We start from the raw sequence: 18,778 nt of genomic DNA, 5'->3' as shown, positions 1-18,778 counted from the left end.
ATTTAGATTTAGCGACTGTAGCGCTTCTTTTTGGCTGAAGCTATAAGAACTACTTATAACAGCACCAGTTCTGTAACTGATTTTTGTTTTGCAGTTCATCTTGTATTCTCTGTTGTCTTTCTGTGTGCCACAGGCTTGTATCAACAAAGCATAACTGCACTGCAGAGTGACGAACTAGATAGACTGCTATCTTGTTAGTCGTTGGGTTTTGAGTGTTTGAAAGTTGGTTGGGTTCAGTTTGCTGGAATATTAGCTGAATGTTTTGATCAGAGTACTCCACACTTAATTTAAGTGCTGACATTCTAAATGCCATTTGCAGATCTCGGTCAGACCAGATGAATAATGCAAGTCGTGCTTTCATAGCTGTTGAATTTTCCACAACCTGAGGAAATCAACAGCACGCTGAAGCCTAATCAATCAATTTGTTTATGGGGCTTTCATCACAAGCCCGAGAGTTGGAATTAAGATTTTATTTGTTTATTTTAAAGTTAATGTCATTTCTCCAAAAGCAGTGTGGTTTTTCACTTCTTTAGAACATTTCAACATTGTGTTGTCCTGTCTGCTCCTTCCTTCTCCTCTGTCCCCTGGACAAGTGGAATATGCTAATGTTATGTGAAAGGAGCATTTGGTGTTAGGACAAGATTACTTGCATATATGCAACCATCAGTATTCAGTTCGGTGGTCTGTCGTATCTATCTGACCATCTTTGCTTGTCAAAAGAGGTCTAACAGATTACCTGAAGTAAATCTGTTGGATTAAGTAGTTCTAGAATTTGCACTTATACTATCACCATATATGAGATCTCACATCCGTATGGTGTGAGACCACTTGAAGGTCATTAGTAACTTCCTCGATGATCTTAGACTACTTTATATGCTGGTGTTTGAGCAAGACTATGTAAACAAGGCTGTCCACTTGCTGAGGGTAGGTAGATTTCACGCTTAATTTCACACAAAGATTACAGCAGCATTATTTTAATCAATTACCCGAGGAAGTGATCAGCTGTGGTTCAGGCTGTAGGGATGATACCAGGTTCTGGAGACAGTATTTGGTAGTAAGGTCCCTGTCATGTGAACTAACAGATGGAATTATTACAAAGAAAGAAATTGGCAGGTAAACTGAAATCAATTTTTTCCATACCATTAATTTGGGGAGAAATGCTTTAGGGGTTTGCAGAAATTTAATAAATATGCATAAGGTGATATTTTCTGTTCCACATCCTTTACATTTATACTGGCTTATTAAAGATTTAATTAAGTTTTCTAAAAAGGGAGAGGATGCAGTCTTGCAAAAAAATGTAGATGACAGTGTGGGTTCACAATAATTAGGGCTTCAGGGATAAAATAAAGGGTTCCTACAGTTATTGAACATTAAAGCAATGGCTGCTTTGAAAACCTACAAAAAATGACAGCATTTTACTTACCACATCTGTCTTCTGTTTGTGTTCTAGCGCTGGTCCTTCAGTTTTTGTGACAAATGGCATACCATTTGCTTCTGCAACTATGGATAGTAAACAAAAGTTACAGAAGGTATTTTACTCTTTTTATGTGTGAGCAAATTGAGCAAATTTTTTTTACCCATTTCCTACTCCTCCTTATTCTCCAGTGTCAGTCTTTGTTGTCCATCTATTGAAGTCTTAAGAACAGTTATCTCTGGAGGAAATTTATTAATATTTTCCTATTGAAACAGTACCTCACAGAGCATTGCAAAGACTCCTGTTCTTTGAAATCCCTCTTTAAGTCTGTTTTGCTGTCAAGGTTCTAAAACCTAGACAGTGGTTAGACAACAAATGTGGAGAAGCTGCTGTGCACCATGTTAACCCATGGTCTTCGTTGGTCTCTTGTATCCTGTGTGCAGCCATGCAATAAATAAGCAAATGAGATCTGCTTTTTGTTCCTTGACTTGTAGCTTCCAAACTCTCCTGGAGACAAGAACTGTCTCTGTTACGTGCTTCTCCATTGCACAATTATATTCTGCTCCTTGACTAGGATTTCTTAGTGCTCTGATTATAAAAAAACTCCAACAATACTTAAATAATAATTCCTTGCACAAAATTCATTAAGAGCATAAATGAAATCAACGATATTATGCTTGTACCCTGGACAATATAATCTGGTCTATAAATTCTTTATCGTCCTAATATTAGACAAGAAGAAATACGTTGTTCTGCAGTTTAGAAGGTGTGTTCAATTGCGAGTTCAATCCAGCTGTCACGGATTCTTTTACAGACTTTTGTTTAAGGCCTGGAATGTAACTTACTGCCTCTTCAAGCTTTATAGCACACATTAGAGTATACTGTTCAGCCATATGCTATGGGTATGGCAGAAGCTTGCATCCTGCGTGCTTCTACCTCCTCGACCATTTTCCAGGTCTGCTTTCACAGAATCACAGACTGGTCGGGGTTGGAAGGGACCTCTGTGGGTCACCCAGTCCAGCCCTCCTGCTGAAGCAGGGTCACCCAGAGCAGGCTGCACAGGACCTTGTCCAGGTGGGTCTTGAATTCCAGAGAAGGAGACTCCACAACCTCCTTGGGCAGCCTGTTCCAGTGCTCCGTCACCCTCAGAGTGACCTCCCTCTGTTGTTGTTGATCCTGTGTTACTTTTAGGATATCTTCTGGATCTCCTCTTCCTAGAAGAAGAAATTCCATGGCTTTTGGAATCTTTGTGTTCTGTTCTCTGGGCACCACTTAACAATTCTGGTGGCCTGGTCTGCTGTCAGTGTCAGTAGTTGTTTCTTCTCTTTCTGCTCTTCATTTCCTTGGGGAAAGTGGGGAATTTCATGTCAATGAGTGATGGGAGAAGGGAAAAGAGAAGAAGGAGCTGTTGAGAGTAGTATGGACTGTGAGGAAAGATCAGCAGGTAATGGAGCTTGCTCCAAGGGGTTTCTGTGTTGATTCGGGAACTGAATTCTCTCCGGCACAACTTTTTTGTTAAAACCTGCCACCTCGGTGAAAGCATTGGCTTGCCTCTGGTACATACCTTTTTGCCTTAATGTTTTTAAAATATACCCTTTCTTGAAATTTCTTTTGTTCATGGATATCTGCAGTTTTAATTCTCTGAACACTGCTTTAGTTGCATCTTATTACTTCTTCCTGCCAGTCTGTTTAAATGCCATTCAGAAGCAGCAGGAGAGTAAATTTTCCTCTTGTGTTAACTGTATTTTTCTTAAGTGGAAACTGTTATGTGCCTCAAACAGGGCATTTGTTGTTGTATAAATATGAAGTTTGATTTTAGTGTTACAGAGTCTGGTAACTTATCCTGAAGACACAACTGTGTATATGCAAAGTGACTGAATCACTCTACAGATTACTTCTTCCGACCCCCTTTTACAAGGAGCTGGTAAAAAGCCATCTGGCCCACAAGCCCTATCTGTTCTATTTTATGGGATCTTTAAATACTTGCATTTCTGTACTCTTATTTGTCTTTTGAACCATATGTTTACATAGTTTTTGGCAAAGCAGTATTTTTTCAGAAAAATATGAAGTGTGTCTTCTCACTTTGTACCACAAAACATTAAATTATTGGGTATATGACCAAACCCAGTGAGCCAAACTCAATGTGTCAGTTAAGCAATCAGGTGATTTCAGTCAAGTGAGAATGCTGTTTGGGTTGTGTGTATAAAGCAGCCCATTTGTATGGCTGATTAATATCCATCCAGTTTCAGTCCTGTATATCTTAACTTTGTGTGTATATGTAGTGCAGAATATTTAACTACATTATTTTTGAGTTTTATATTTGTTATGTACTATATACACTTCATAACTTTATACATGTATACGTGTTTTCCTTATTAGAATTATATTGTTTTGCAGAGTAAATTCAATTCAGTTGAACTGCATTCTTGGAGTGGGAGATAAGTACTTATGTACCGGGAAAGTAAATTGGAAAGTAATGCCTCATGTATTTATTTTTAAATGTGATTCAGACCTAAAAGTTTATAGCAAATCATGTGGTGTTCTTGTGAAAGGATAGGTTTCTGTCACCGGGAGATAAAGTGTATTCTCAGTCTTTGTATCTGTAGGGATTAGGATAGTAATTGCATCTAATTTCTGGTGACGCTTTCTCCTCCCTGTGGCCACTGATGTATTATTTCACTGAAAATGTGTGGGGAGGAGTTGAAGTGTCTGCAGTGGGTTTCTTACGTCGGAATGCAATTTGTGTTACTTTGGTTCATCTCTAGGCTTGTCAGAATGAGAGTTTTTTCCATAATTGTTTTCTTCTAAATATAGAAGGGAAAAAAATTAATTATGTAAGCTGAGAATTTTATTTAGAGACGTGCACATGCATAATGCTAATATTGATCTTCTCTCTCCCACTGCCGCCCCCCCAAAGGGGGAAGGACATTTTGTTACAATGGATAGTACAGTTCTGTGGAAAAGGCATTTTTTTTAGTGTCCAGTTCATGAAATATGAAACCCAGACTGTCTTGAACAACATAGAGTATAAATTGTGCCAGACTGAAATTGGAATGAACTGATAATAGGTATCTGCTTTTTCTCAGACATCTTTTTAAGACTGTAAGCAGTTTCAGTGATGAAAATCGCCCTAACTGACTATATTTAAAGTGATGCAACCAATGTGAATGTTCCTCGTTGGCGTTTTTCCTTGTAATGAGGTAATTTATTGTTTGTTCTTTCATGTTCAGTGAATATTCACCAATTTTGTTGCTAGACATATTGATGAGCTTTGTACTTATTTATCAGATCTTGTAATCGGTTTTAGGCCTCTCTAATCTTCCTCTCAATAGTGACTATTGTTAATCTATCAAAAGTATCACCCTCTTCCGCCCCCCTGCCCCCTACAGTAAGCTTATCAAAGAGGTTTTTTTCCTCACTTAATCTTTGATTAGTTCGTTAATCTGACTCTTAGGTCGTCTTTGTAAATGAGTTTGTAATGTTAAATTGGCAGGTGAATAGATCAGAACTGTTACGTGCTTTTTGGTCAGTTGCTGCTTCGGTTTTCGTGGGTTTTCCTTCCAATGGGAAGGTATGACTGTTCTGGCTTAGACCATTGTGGTTTTGTAAAAAAATAATCATGGCAACGTATCCTATCTTTTAACTAAAATGATTTGGTTTTGCTTTCTGTCTGGATTTATTGGGTAGCAAATTATCATGGCAAATGGTGTAGCATTTGGGGGGGAACTAGGGGAATGGCTGTTGTAGGGCCGCATGGGGGAAAGTAAAGTACTGAAGACGTTCTCATTCGTAAAGGCAAACTTTTTGTAGGGAAACTATTTCTGCAGATTCCTCAGGCTATAAAATAATGTTTTGGAGGTGCATTTCCCTCCCCTGCTGATATTAAAAGCTAGGATGAATGGGAGTTGAAAGTGGGGTGCTGGAAGGTGGCATGGTAAACTGGTGTGCTAATATTGACCTTAAAGAATGCAGATTACAAAACTAGAGTATTTAAATGGGAGATAATAAGTTGAATTAGCCGTAGTGTATCTTTTCAGCTAGCTGCTGAGACAAGAGAAGAAGCTGCATAAATTTTATTCGTGTGTGAATGGATGTGTTCTTTAAAGATAACGCAGCCTTTGACTTCAGTAATTTTTCAGTGTTTATCCTTAGTGGAGTTATTTTAAATACAAAGATAGCATTTTCTACCTCAGGATGTCCCGAGATGCAAATGGTGAGGGCTGGGAGAATGTATGCTAGGACATATAATGTATTTGCTTAGTTCCCGTGATGTTTTGTAGGAGTCCACAATTTGTTGTGGACTAGGCTGACTTTTGGCCTGAGCTGGTACAGCCTCTGTTATGTCCTTCCGATGATGGAATTGGGATCTACAGAGGACTTCAGAGTATATCTGAATGCTTTTAGGTAGTTGGGAACAGTGATGTCTCCTCTTCAGCTGAAAAATAAAATTAGGCAAAGTGCTTCACAGAATTATCCTTCTAATTGCTTTCAAAGCAAATCTCTGGGCTAGGTCTGTGGAATGGCAAATTTTATAGCCATACTTCCTTTCTCCTTTTATATTTTTCATTATTCTACATCAGCAAACTGTTTTTTCTTTCTTTCACATTCTTCTTGATCTTTAAACACCCTACACTTCAAAAGCACAAATACGCTTTCTGTTTTCCTTAACTTTAGATGCGGAATAGTCAGCGGTCTGTACTGGGTCTATTACAGAATTGAAGCTTAATATTTCTTGACTTGTTTGGGTCTTGAAGTTGGCATTTTGCTCTTTAGCAAAAGAATAATCTAGTATTTTTTGGTGGAAAATCTCCAGTTATTTTTAACCCCAATATCTCCAAACTTAGCAGATGTAAGAGGTATCATTTTTGTGTAATGAGATTAGTAAAGATATTTTATGTAATATTTGTTTCTGTTCTACCATATTCGTACATTAGAGGCTTAGATATATGGGCGCTTGGGTTTATGGGTAAAACATGAAGAACACCTGGAATTTTAAGGAAGAAATGCAACTAGTATCTGTGGTAGGTAGTTAGAAGATGTTACAATGTCTTTGGTAATAATAGTAACATTTTCCACTCTAAAGATTGATAACTATTTTGTGTGCAACTTTTCCATTATAATCTTTGACATTCTTAATTTGTACATAAACCAGTTTGTGCATAGTTAGATGTCTAACTTCAAAAAGTACCTAATTGGCTTGTCACAAGACAGAAGTGTTTGTTGCTTATCACCACCACGTCTTTCTTCTGCCATTAGTCTTTCCATTTGCTTATTATTCAGTTGCTGGGAAGAAGCAGAAGAGAAATTTCGTTCTAATTTTTAGTTTTCCAGTGTGCTGGATCAGCAAGGTAACCTTTCTTATTAATAGCAAAGGTGCCAAGAAGGAACAGGTATTTGAGAATCCTCTTCGTAATACCAAAAAGGCAAATCCATGACTTCTGCCTATGTGGGTTTTTTCGTTGGTGGGTTCGTTTTTCGTTTCTTTTTCTCCAAACTTTTAGGAGATGAAGTAGTCAGAGTGCTCATACCCAGAATGTTTTTCATCTAGATGCTTTATGTGGCCTCTAGATCAACTTAACTGCTCTTTCTGTGCTTGTCTGGAGCAACTCATTCATAAGAACTCTGCCGATTTGTTGATTTAGTTAAAGGTCACTTAGCTTCCTCTATAATTCTTTTATGCTCTACACCCTCATTTTAACTGTCTGTTATATAGTAGCAAAATAAGATGAAGTACTGTTATATTCCTTGGTGGAGCAATTTAAAAAAAGATAACTTTTTTTCATTATTCTTAAGGGGCTTCTGTCAAAATTGTTCCGGAATGTTTGTTTGAGACCTCATTATTTTGCTGTTCAAGCAGTTATATTTCTGATTACCAAACAGTGCTTAAGTGCTCTTATAACAATTTACTTTCTGCCCTTTTATTCCTCTTCGTTCTGGTGTGTTTTCACTCATCCATGGAACCAAAGAATCTCTGACTTTTGTTGTATTTACTACACATTTTGAATTTTAAATTGTTGTTGAATTAATTTGTTCTTAGTGTTATTTCTTTTAACAGGGAATTCTCCTGCCCTTCCCAGTTTACCTTTATAATTGAACTCACTGTAACGTCTTGATGCGTTTTCCATAGTTGGCAGTTCATAAGCTTCTTTTTAAAATAAAACTTGTTTTCACTGTAGCAGTTTAGTCATCTATTCTATACTTTCAGTGATTGAAATTACAGCATCTGTATTTTAACCTGATGCTTAAATAACTTAGAAAATAGAAGAAGGGGAAGAAAGTTCTTGTTTAACATTACCTGTAGTTTGGTTGTCTGACTTGATTGCTGGGTAGTTCTTCGGTGGTAGCAGAGTATTTCAGGGCTTTGGGGGATTAGCCTCTGTGCGTTGACTCCACAGTGAAGAGAGCCAGCTATCACTGGCTTTGTAAAGTGTCTCTCTAGAATCCCTATTTACAGAGAGTGAAAAGATCCAGATGCCATTTAAGTTCTCAGAATTTTTGGAGAGAAAATCCACTAATACCCTGAACTTTTGTTGCTCTTTTGGCTTTGTGCCCCCTTTCAAATTGTGATTTGTTGGCAGCATTCCACCAAAGGCAAAGCAACCTCAAATTTCTTAAGCAATTTACCTCTGTGTGGTGTTACCATCGTCACTGCTGTATCAACTTTCAACAGAAAAGCTTGTTCCACAGATACGCAGAGGAATGTGCACGTAAGGGGGGAAGAGGAGTGGAGGTACGCTAATTCAACAACACTGTGTATATATCGCTAGGAGTGGAAGGGTCTTCCAGTAATGTGGATTTCTGAATTACTTTATCATGAAACAAGGGAAAAACACACTTTGAACAAAAGGGCTATTTTGTTGGCGTCTGTGCTTGTTCAAGTCCCCTCTCCTCTAGATGCTACTCGCTCTGTAGAGTAGAACTCGCGTTACAACTCATGAAGAACAAGCTGTAGGGTGGAACTACTGTTCAGTAAAGTGATGGCTTGTCACACACGTCCTTTAAATATCATGTTTTCCATCTAATGTTCCGAAATTGAAAATGTTGTAAGGAACGGCTTAGAAAGCTGGGACTGTTTATCCTAGAGAAGAGTAGGCTCGGGAGGGATCTTACCAATGGAGATAAATACCTGAAGGGTAAAGTGTGAAGTAGACAGCTGGATTCTTTTCATTGGTGCGCAGCGACAGGACCAGAGGCAACGGGCACAAACAGGAGGTTCCCTCTGAACATCAGGAAACACTTTTACACTGTGAAGATGACCGAGCACTGGCAAGGGTTGCCTGGAGAGGTTGTGGTGTCTGCCTCCCTGGAAATGCTCAAAAGCTGTTTGGACATGGTCCTGGGCCACCGGCTCTAGGTGGCCCTGCGTCAGTAGGTGGGTTGGACTAGGTGACCTCCAGAGCTCCCTTCCAACCTCAACCATCCTGTGATTTTGTGAAATTGCTCGAGAGTTGTAAACAGAACCTGCAACCAGACTAGATAAGAAATGCAGACTGTTTTCTTCAGATTCAGACTTGAAGTCAGTATTCTGATTGCCTGTGTTGTATCCCAGAGAAACGGCAAATTCGAGTTAACGTTGACTTTTATTTTCTTCCAGTCTTTCTCTTGTGGATGCAGGAAGTATTACAGGACAAATTATTCTGAAGAATTTTCTGTTTGTTTTTTTTTTAAAGAATCATACTACACAAGTTATTTGCATTTCTCCCTGGGCAGCATCTCCTCATTCTGTACAACGTATATGAGCTACATGCTTTGGTATGTACAAAGCTATTTAGCATATCAGCAACCTGATCCTGGATTACTGAGTTCTTATGGTTTGCTCTGTAATGCCATTTTTTTAATTGCTCTCTTATTTTAAAGAGATTCAGCTGAACAAAATAATTTGCAGTAAAGTTGTCAGGGAACAGGTGGTTTTGTAGCACTGTTTGGAGAAATGTTCAACTTATGTTCACAAATAGTGCTTGAGAGTAGTCAAACAGGAATATCATTCAAGAAAGAGACCTCACTTTAATGTTTTCAAAGATACTTTGGACTCATTCTCAGAGAACAACATAAAAATGACATTTGGGAGGGGAAAAAAGGAGAAACGGCATGTGTCTTTCTGTATTATTGAGCCTTTGCTTTTAGTAGAGAAATTCCATTTCTTCAGATGATCTGGATAGTTTAAATAAGGCTGCCTGCTGATTGCAGCAAACGCTGAAAAAAAAAGGGCAAAAGAATGGCATCATAAGTTACTGTACTTTTAAAAATAAGCACAATGGTAATAATGTGTGTGAGAAGTCAATATTCTTCGTAGCAAGAGAGAGGTACACAAAGTGTATAATAGTTCTTGAATGGCTTTCAGTAGTGAATTCATGATTCTCCACTGTGGATTCAGCCAGGCTGCTGAGTGCGGTGAGAGGAGTATTGCAGCAAGCTGAACCTAATAAAAAAATCTTGGGGATGTGTGGAAGAATTTCTGAAACTCAAAATGGCAATATAAATAGCAATTAGTTTAAAAGGCTGTCTTAGCTAAGTTTAATCTTACCTAAAACTCAGAAATATTTGAAAATGGCAGACTGAAGGAGTATATTAATGTCACACGTGCCTTGATGATAATCTGTAGCTGTGACATGTGGTCCTGGGTTTTTATTTATGAAGTAATAATTGTGCGTAGAATTAATGTGAAGTATCTGCTTAAAAATTGTAAATGTAGCACTCTAAAATGTATGGTCGTAGCCAGTTCGCAGGCATCTAAAGATTCTGAAGACTGAAAAAATATGCAGACATTTAAAATTAGGAGGTTGATCATGTTGTTAATGAATTGAAACATCTGTGCAGAATGATGTTTTTAACGTTGTTGCATCATTTTAATATTTTTAATATTTTTCTCATCTTTTAATCAAGAACTTTTGCAATATTTTTGCTAGGTCACCCTGAAGTGTTTTCCACTGAGAATAAATGGAACTTTTTTAGCCTTTCTGTATAACAAGTACTCTTGGAATCATCCTGGTTGTCCTATATTATGCTCTCCTGAGACTAATATCCTTTCAGTGTAAAGGTGACCTAGGCGAAATGTACTTTGAGGTTTAGCTGATGCTTTTGTTGTAGTATCTTTTCTCTAATTCATAATTCATCCTTTTGATATTTCTCATTACGTTTTTAATTACTTCCATGCTTGTAAAAGAAAAAAAAAGTAAAATAAAACAGTAGGAAAAAATCCTATAGTTGTATAAGGCATCTTACCTAGGCTTATTTCTATGAACTCTTAAACGTTTTAACTTATGTTTATTTAATGCAGTGCAGTAGGGATTCTCTTTCCTTAAGTAAACTGTGTGCTTGTTTAAGTACTGAAGTCCTGCTCTGTAATTCATGTTGTTGACTTGACCTAATTTAAATAAAGTCTGTAAACTTTAGGAATATTGACATTCCTTAAAAAATAAAATTTGTGACAAATCATAAAAATTTTTAAAAGTATTAGTTACAAAAATGGTGCATTTCTTATAGTTTGAAAGAAATCCTCAGTTTTAGATTTTACTTCATGGAAAGGAAGGATCTTTTTAAAATCAACTGGACAAAATACATCCATTTAAACCATTACGCAGGTTACTTTTTATCTTGCATTTTCCACAGTGGAAAAAACCATGAATGTTATTACTTTGTTGTATAATGATCAGAAAATGACAGCTCCGTGTAGTAGGAAATGAACCAGATTTTTCTTAAATTGCTAGTAGAGCAACTTATGGGCTAAAATAAAAAACCTCAGTAATTTTAGTTCTCTGTTCATTTATCTACTCAACCTTATGAGGACATTTTTAGGCTTAATACCACAAAATGTAGGCTATTTTGCATAAAAATGAAAATCAGTGTCTGATTCCAAGAAGCAAATCCTCAGTCACAGCTAAATGACTTCAAGTCAATGGAGCATAATATCAAGTCAGTCATACTGTGCCAGCTTACGTGGCTTCTCGGTTATGTTCAGGCAATGGCGTTTTTGTAAATAAATAAATAAATAAATAATCTGAAAGGGGAAAAGGTATCCTGACAGATTTCTGTGTACATTAGTGGTTAGTAATATTTGCATTAACTCATGCTCTTCCCGTATTTATTTTTCATGTTTTATTTTTTAAATTAGAAAACAGCCTTTGAAAGATGATAGAAAGCTGCACAGGGGAGCAGGGCAGGGAAGGAAACATTTGCAGTACTGGTACAGCCATTCTCAATGGAAGAGTTAGTTTATGCCATTGTGACTTATTGGAAGCACGGTACAATCTGTTCTGTGCCTCCAGAATTTGATGTAAACGTTGCTAATTTCTGCTGCAGAGAAGTGTGTTGCTCACTGGAATACCCAGATACTTAATACTGGAGTTCTCCATTAGACCTAGGGTTTCTTGTGTTGTGAATCAAGAGATTAAATTTCACGAAATTTTTGTAAATTTGACATGGCCCGTGGTTTCTATTCTTGTTTTATAGATAAGTTCAAAATAGGGAATAAATATTTTGAATAAAGCTACTGATGCTGTATGTCTTACTTTGAAGAGGAATAATTTTTGATAAAAGTGAAGTATGTTTTAATTTTTTGCTGGGTTCCAGAATAACCTAGGAAATGTTGGGGACAAGACTGAAGATCCAGACAGATCAAAGATATTTCTCCTCTTTAGCACCTTCAAGTCCGTGAGCCACGTGAGGTCTTGTTAAGAAGGCTTGCGCAGGAAAGTAGTCGTCTATCTTCTCCCTTTTTAGCGTGTAGGGAATTATATAAATACATAAAATTAACTGAGTATGTGCAAATATTGTTTATTACAGTTTATGAATGATAGGACGATGTTTGATAGGTTCAAGGATACTAATACGTTGGTAGCGTAAATTACTGATGCAGGCATCAGGTGAGCAAGGGACAAGAAGGGAATGAATGGCTGCTAATTTAAATAGGTCGTAACAACACTTTGAATGTTCATTCCACTCTGTCTGCCATGATTATAACGGAGCCAGTAATTGCGTATCTGTGAATGTTTATCAGACACATTTTTAGAGGAGTTAACTGTTCTGCCAACATACTGCTGAAATGCCTTTATTAGTACAGTTACTCTATTCTGTTATTCTTAGTGTAACTGAAGACTGAAAAAGAAGACTGTTAAATTGGAATTTAAGCTACATGCATCAGATTGAGATGAGATATTTTACATGGCCACATCAGTGCAACCTTAATTTTTTTTTTTTTTCACAGTGAGTGTTGTCCTGGAATAATAACCTACAAAGTTAACATTTCTTGGGGTTTTGATGCCTCTTAAGTGAACCAAGCAGAGTCTTCATCAAGGGTGGTCATTCAGTCAACGTTGGCAAGATACAAATAAAGGAAATATGGAAGTCAAGCCACCTCAGTTTTTGTTAATTTGCAACATCATAATTTAAGAAATACTCAGCAACGTGTGTAGTTAATTTATCTCCAGTAGCAACTATAATATAAAATCTGTAACTAGAAACTCCTAGCTTTATTTCTTTCACTACAGAAACTGAAATTTGAGCTAGAGGACTGAACTCGAATTTTTCATCAGGAAAGGGGAACGGCTTGGTAAGAACCAATGCCTCAGCCTTACTAGTAACTGACAGTAGGTTGAGTCCCTGCCTCATTTTTTGAGGACTTTTCCTAGTACAATTATCTTGTCTTATAGATCTTGACCTTACCTATCCAGAGCTGAGGTCTTCCAAGTTCCCATGTCTAGTAGTATTCAGGAGGGTACCCTTTTACATCAGAAATTGTGGCCAGCAGGTCGAGGGAGGTTCCCCCCTGCTCTGCCCTAGTGAGACTCCCCAGTTCAAGAAAGATGAGGAGCTACTGGAGAGGGTCCAGCGAGGGGCTACGAGGATGATGAGGGGACTGGAGCATCTCTCCTAGGAGGAAAGGCTGAGGGAGCTGGGCTTGTTCAGCCTGGAGAAGAGAAGGCTGCGAGGGGACCTTAGAAGCGCCTACAAATATCTGCAGGGTGGGTGTCAGGCGGATGGGGCCAAGCTCTTTTCAGTGGTGCCCAGCAACAGGACAAGGGGCAATGGGCACAAACTGAAGCAGAGGAAGTTCCAGCTGAAGATGCGGAAGAACTTCTTCCCTCTGAGGGTGACGGACACCTGGCCCAGGCTGCCCAGGGAGGCTGTGGAGTCTCCTTCTCTGGAGATATTCAAGCCCCACCTGGATGTGGTCCTGTGCAGCCTGCTCTGGGTGACCCTGCTTCAGCAGGGGGGCTGGACTGGGTGACCCACAGAGGTCCCTTCCAACCCCGAACATTCTGTGATTCTGTGGAAGAGCTGAACCCTTTTCTGAAACCTGAAAGAAGCAAACTGGTAGAGCCAGGGTGTTCCAAATGAAAGGAGGCTAGTTTGGACGCTGAAGCGTTGGATAGTGCTGTTGGAACTTTGTTCATTGCTTTTTTTAATAGTCCTTTATGCCTTAAGTTACCTGTGTGGTGATGTTGTGACTGAAGGCAAAGTAAATGAAAGTAGGTCTAAAGAAGAAACTTAGTTCCAAATACATATTTGGTAGTGTAAACCCATTAGAAAGATGTTTACATGATAAAGACAATCTGATGAAACTTTTGTGAGAACCAAGGAGAAACTTCCCTTTTCCATACGCCAGCTATTTTGCTATGATGTGTACTTCCCAGATCAACAAAACTGAATGACAGGTGTTTAAATCTTAAATATTATTTTTGTTTTAAACAGGAGAGGTATGTCTGGAAAATGTCGGTGGCATCCATTGGACAGACAGAGTAAGCAGCATTTAGGAAAATCTGGGTGGTTTTTGTTTGGTTTCAGTTTTTGTGATTTTTTTTCTCCAGAGAGAGATGGTTTTATTTGGCCAGAAGAAGTTTAGCAAAGCTAGCCAAGGAAGATTAACAGTCAAGTGAGGCAAAATGTGTGTGTACAGACTGGTTGTTGTTGTTTATGCTTTGTCTTGTAGGCACTGTGTCCTGGGAGAGCAAATAAATCAAGCTGTGTTTTGAGTAGCTAATCTGCTCGGCGCAGGGTACGGAAGGGAGGGCTTGTGGGTGCCAAGCTCTGCTGGGTTACGAAGCAGAGAGGAGATAATGGGGGATCACTGGGAAGCGGTCCCTAATAGGGAATTGCTTCAGGTGCGGATGCCAGAAGGTGAGCCTGCCAGCAGCTTCTCGTCCAGAACTTGTCACAGTTTGCCTGCGTGTTTGACAGGTGGCACGGCTGTTTCATCACATCACTGGGAACTGAGATCTGTAATAGATGAACTTTATTCTTTTGCTTTGTTCTTGTGATAGGGACGACTGCGAATGGAAAGAGCTTTTGCTAGCCACAAGGACAAAATCAGAATTATTTAGGATTGCTGTCCCAAGCAACAAAAAGAGTTTTCATAGGTGATCTCTTGGTGGAGAACCCCCTATCCTAAATCAAGAACTGCTTTCCATGTAGCATCAGAGAATTCATGGATTCTGGATTTTCTCGGTGACGTTTTTAAGGGTTGTTTAGTTTTGGAAAAATGCTGTTGTGCCATATGGTTTCACTTGTTACAAAATAGCGTAGGAACAGCAAGTAATATTACAGTTCTGTTTATTTTACAGATACTAGCATTCATGCTGTTTCCACACATAGATCATACATGTTCTTTTATTCTGCTTGAGGCATCAGCTGATGGAAATAAATAAATGATACATCGCTGCCTCTTCACCCATAGATTTAAATGTTCTCTATGCTTTTATCAGTAGACTGTTATCTGGTGAGCCTTTTGTAGTTCCTTGCACTGACAAAAACTGCAATTTTCTATGTAAAGGAAGAATTTTCCCTCTTAGATTTATGCTTGTGGGTTTTGGTTTTTTTTTTTTTCAGTGTTTCAACTGAAAGAGTCCCCTGGAGTTACCAGCATAAAGTTAGTAAATACTCAGAGGAGTTCTGTAAATAAACGGGTTTAAACAAATGTAGGGTCTTCACCTGTGTACACTGTGGAAAGGAGCAGAAAATGGGCACTCTAGAGCAAAAATGAGATAGTGTTTCTCGTTTTCTGTACGTGAGTAAGGGTTGTTCATGTCTCAGTCGTCACAAGATGTGTTTTGTCTGGTGGGGCTGATTCAGCCATCCTCTACTATTTCCAGATTTTCTCTGGCAGAAGAGTTTCCCCAGGGGGTGGAAAGAGGCGAGTTAATAAATTTTTTGTACATGTCTAGAATCCTAGTGGGGATTCACTTTGGTGACAGTTTTATTTATGGTTTGTATAGTGGGATGGTAAATGGTAAAAGAAAAATACTGGAGGGCATGTTCACTTTTGGTACATTCATGGCAAGAATCATTTGGGATAGGTCACTGTCTTTTCTAACAGTGCTTTCCTGGGTATGAATAGATTATTATGTTTATTATTATTCCATTAGGGTAATAGGGAGAATTTTGCCTTTTGTTTCTAGATGTTTTCTGACATTTTTTCTTCACTTTTCAATGATGTTCTTTTACAGAGGAGAAAATTTTTGACTGGAGGTAGAGCTCATACTTGCACTTTTATTCAACAATCTGTTCTTATTTTTTGTTTAATAACTTTTAATTTTCATATTAAAAAATAAAAGTTACATTCTGAATTATGAAATCCATAAGGTCAGTCTGCTAGCTTAAACATTTGTTTAAAATATACATTTTTTTGCCCCTTTTAACAGACTGGTCAAATTTATGAGTGTAGAGTCTGAAAAGTGGGTGCCTTTTTGATCCAAAGCTAAAGTAGATAGTTGGAATGTTGAAATGTTCCTGAACATAGGCACTCAACCTTAAAGTAAAATACACAGCTAAAGTGGAAACTCATTTAACACTAGATTTATTTCTTGGATTTCATCATTAAATGAGGTGAGAAAAGGTTGATAATTTAGTCAGCCGCATATATTGTGCAAAGGTTTTATAAATGACAAAACAATATCAGACCTTCATCTGTCTGTAAAGTGTTACAAATCAGAAAGCTGTAAAGTAGGGGATATTCCACAGACTTCACTGTGAATTCTAGAGCTTTCGGTCCCAAGGGCTCTTCTGTCAACTACTCTGCGAAAGGAGACTTTCTGGAATAGACTAAAAAGTGGTAGGATATCTTGAGTGCAGTCAGTTACCTAAGTGGAACCCACCCTATAGCAGAATGTGTCATGATGTATGTGATTATCTGCAATCTTATCAGTGATAACTTTCTATTTAAAAAAAGCAGATTTCTTCAGAATCCAGCGAAGCGAGTAATAAAGTTGTACCTAGTGACTTTATACTCCTGAAGTACTACTGGCTTGATTACCTAGTGTAGTAAATAGGTTAGTTACTAGCTGTTTACCTATGCAAGTGGTTGAGAACACCATGGGCTGAAGGAATCAAGGCAATTGAATATTGGCAACCAGCTTCCAAGTAAAACTTTGTATGGGCCTTCTCTGAGTAAGAATCTTCTGATACCACTGATGATTTTGTAGAAACAAATTATGTAGCAGTAATGGCACTGGTTTTTATTCTCACCTGTTTCTTCTGTCAAGATCATGCTGTTGCTCTAATAACCTTAATGATGCTTCATGGGTTTCTTGTTTCTCTTCTCTGAATAAGGCCTGTTCTGAAAAGTCTTTGGTTTTCTGTACCAAGTAGGATATTGTGCATCCTTCCTGTGTTAATTTACCAGTTGTGTCTTTTTATTAGTTCTCTTCGGTTTGTCTTTTTGCTTCAGTTATTAAAACTTTTGGAAATACAAGTACACATCCTTTTTACCTCGTGTTTTCTTGCGCTTTACCAGCTGGAGCACCTTGTGCAAAACTAGTGAATCTTTTGAAATGAACTCCGAGATTTAATCCAGGCACTGCTAATCCAAGGAAACTTTACGAATGACTAGGCTTCATTTTTATGTAATCTGCTTTATGATTCTTTTTAAATAGAAGAATTTACGTAGTATCTTTTGACATAGAACTACCTAAATCATAATATGTCTTTAAGCAGAAGAATAATTGTAGTCTTAATTGATTCATTGGTGTTCTTATGATGAACAGAATTGTAATCTCTCCTTCACATTTGTGATTACAAATGTCAGCTAAATTCTGAGAATAGGAATGAAAACCTAAAAGATTTTTTTTTAAAGTCATTATAGGGTCAAATAAATGTGGCTATCTCTGAACTGTTCACTAATCAAAGCTGCTTTTGGACTCAAAACTTCTGATAGGCAGCCGTGCCTTATGAGGACCTCCAAGGGACATCTTCTGCTAATTTTTAAGATGGAAGAGCTGACAGGCAAAATGTGATTTTTCCTTTGCCCTTGTAGTTCGCTCCCTCCTTCCCCTCATACATCTATCTCTACTTTATTTATAGCCTTACTGATTTGTGAAATGTTACTAGATGAGCTAATTTTTCTATTTCATACTGTTTTTAAAAAAAGTCCTGGAAAAGCCACCTTGTCTCCTTGCTCAGTTGTTTCTGCACAGTATTTGAGTTTTATCTGTGCCTTGCCTGTCATCGTGTTCTCTTTCTCGATGTCCCCATTGCAATATGTTTTGTTAAGCTTGTTTGCTCTTCCCTTCCACGGCAGACCCTCATCAGCCTGTACATCCTTTCACTAACTCATTTGTGTTTTATTGGAGGTCTCACACCTTCCAGTTTTCTGAACTTAATTTCTCTTCTGTTTGGTGCCCCTTCTTCACTTTCTGTCTCTGTTTCTTCTTCATCTGTCCTTACCACTTTCTCTCATCACTTGGCTTCTGTGCAGGTCATAATATTCCAGTTTTCTCCACCTTTTTTTTTTTTTTTTAGCTCTTCCTTGATATAGGCAGCTTCCACAGTGTCCTCGAGCAGGGAGTGAAGACTTAAGATGGATTGTTGCGTTGATCCTGATACACTGTAGATGTAGCAGCCCACCTAGAGCATGGTCAGTGCACTGAAACTAGGTAACTTAGGCGACTAAGAAATCTCTGCTGAGCAAGTATGACTTTCGGATTACTTGATTAAAAAAGAAAATTAAATATTTTTTCACAGGAATGGTTAGACGAATGTATTTAACTTGAGGGCCGTCTTCTGATATGTCTCATAGTGTGCTTTTCGATCATTCATTTGGTGGAATGCTTTCATGCAAAAGAAAAGCCACACACAAGCGATTTTTTTTTTTTTCTGATACACTTCTACTTCAGTCAGAATATTTTGTGGATCTCAATCTTGAAAGCAACTAAAAATGCTGATTTCATAACAGAATGTGCCTAGGTGGGTTTATATATAGCGCATTCCTGTCTGTAGCAAAATATGAAAACGATATTAATTTAATTTCAATATTATGCGTATTTGTAAGGAAATTCTGAACATAACTATTTCTATCTCTTTGTAGCTACATTTTTCTTTTGTCTTAATATTTGAGTGACAGACAATATCCTGCTGTTATTTTTACTAAATAGA

The 18,778-nt window shown here is 37.9% G+C and overlaps 1 protein-coding gene across 1 annotated transcript in view; it reads left to right on the top strand.

Annotated features, from left to right (window-relative positions):
* The window catches only part of TUSC3 (tumor suppressor candidate 3), a 132,606-nt gene that overhangs the window by 29,726 nt on the left and 84,102 nt on the right, over nucleotides 1-18,778 (top strand). The gene's annotated exons all lie outside the window — the stretch shown is intronic.

Source organism: Opisthocomus hoazin, chromosome 5, assembly GCF_030867145.1.
Source record: "Opisthocomus hoazin isolate bOpiHoa1 chromosome 5, bOpiHoa1.hap1, whole genome shotgun sequence".
In the NCBI taxonomy this organism is placed as follows: Eukaryota; Metazoa; Chordata; class Aves; order Opisthocomiformes; family Opisthocomidae; genus Opisthocomus; species Opisthocomus hoazin.
The sequence above is the reverse complement of the archived record's forward strand: the minus strand, read 5'-3'. Positions and strand labels throughout refer to the sequence as shown.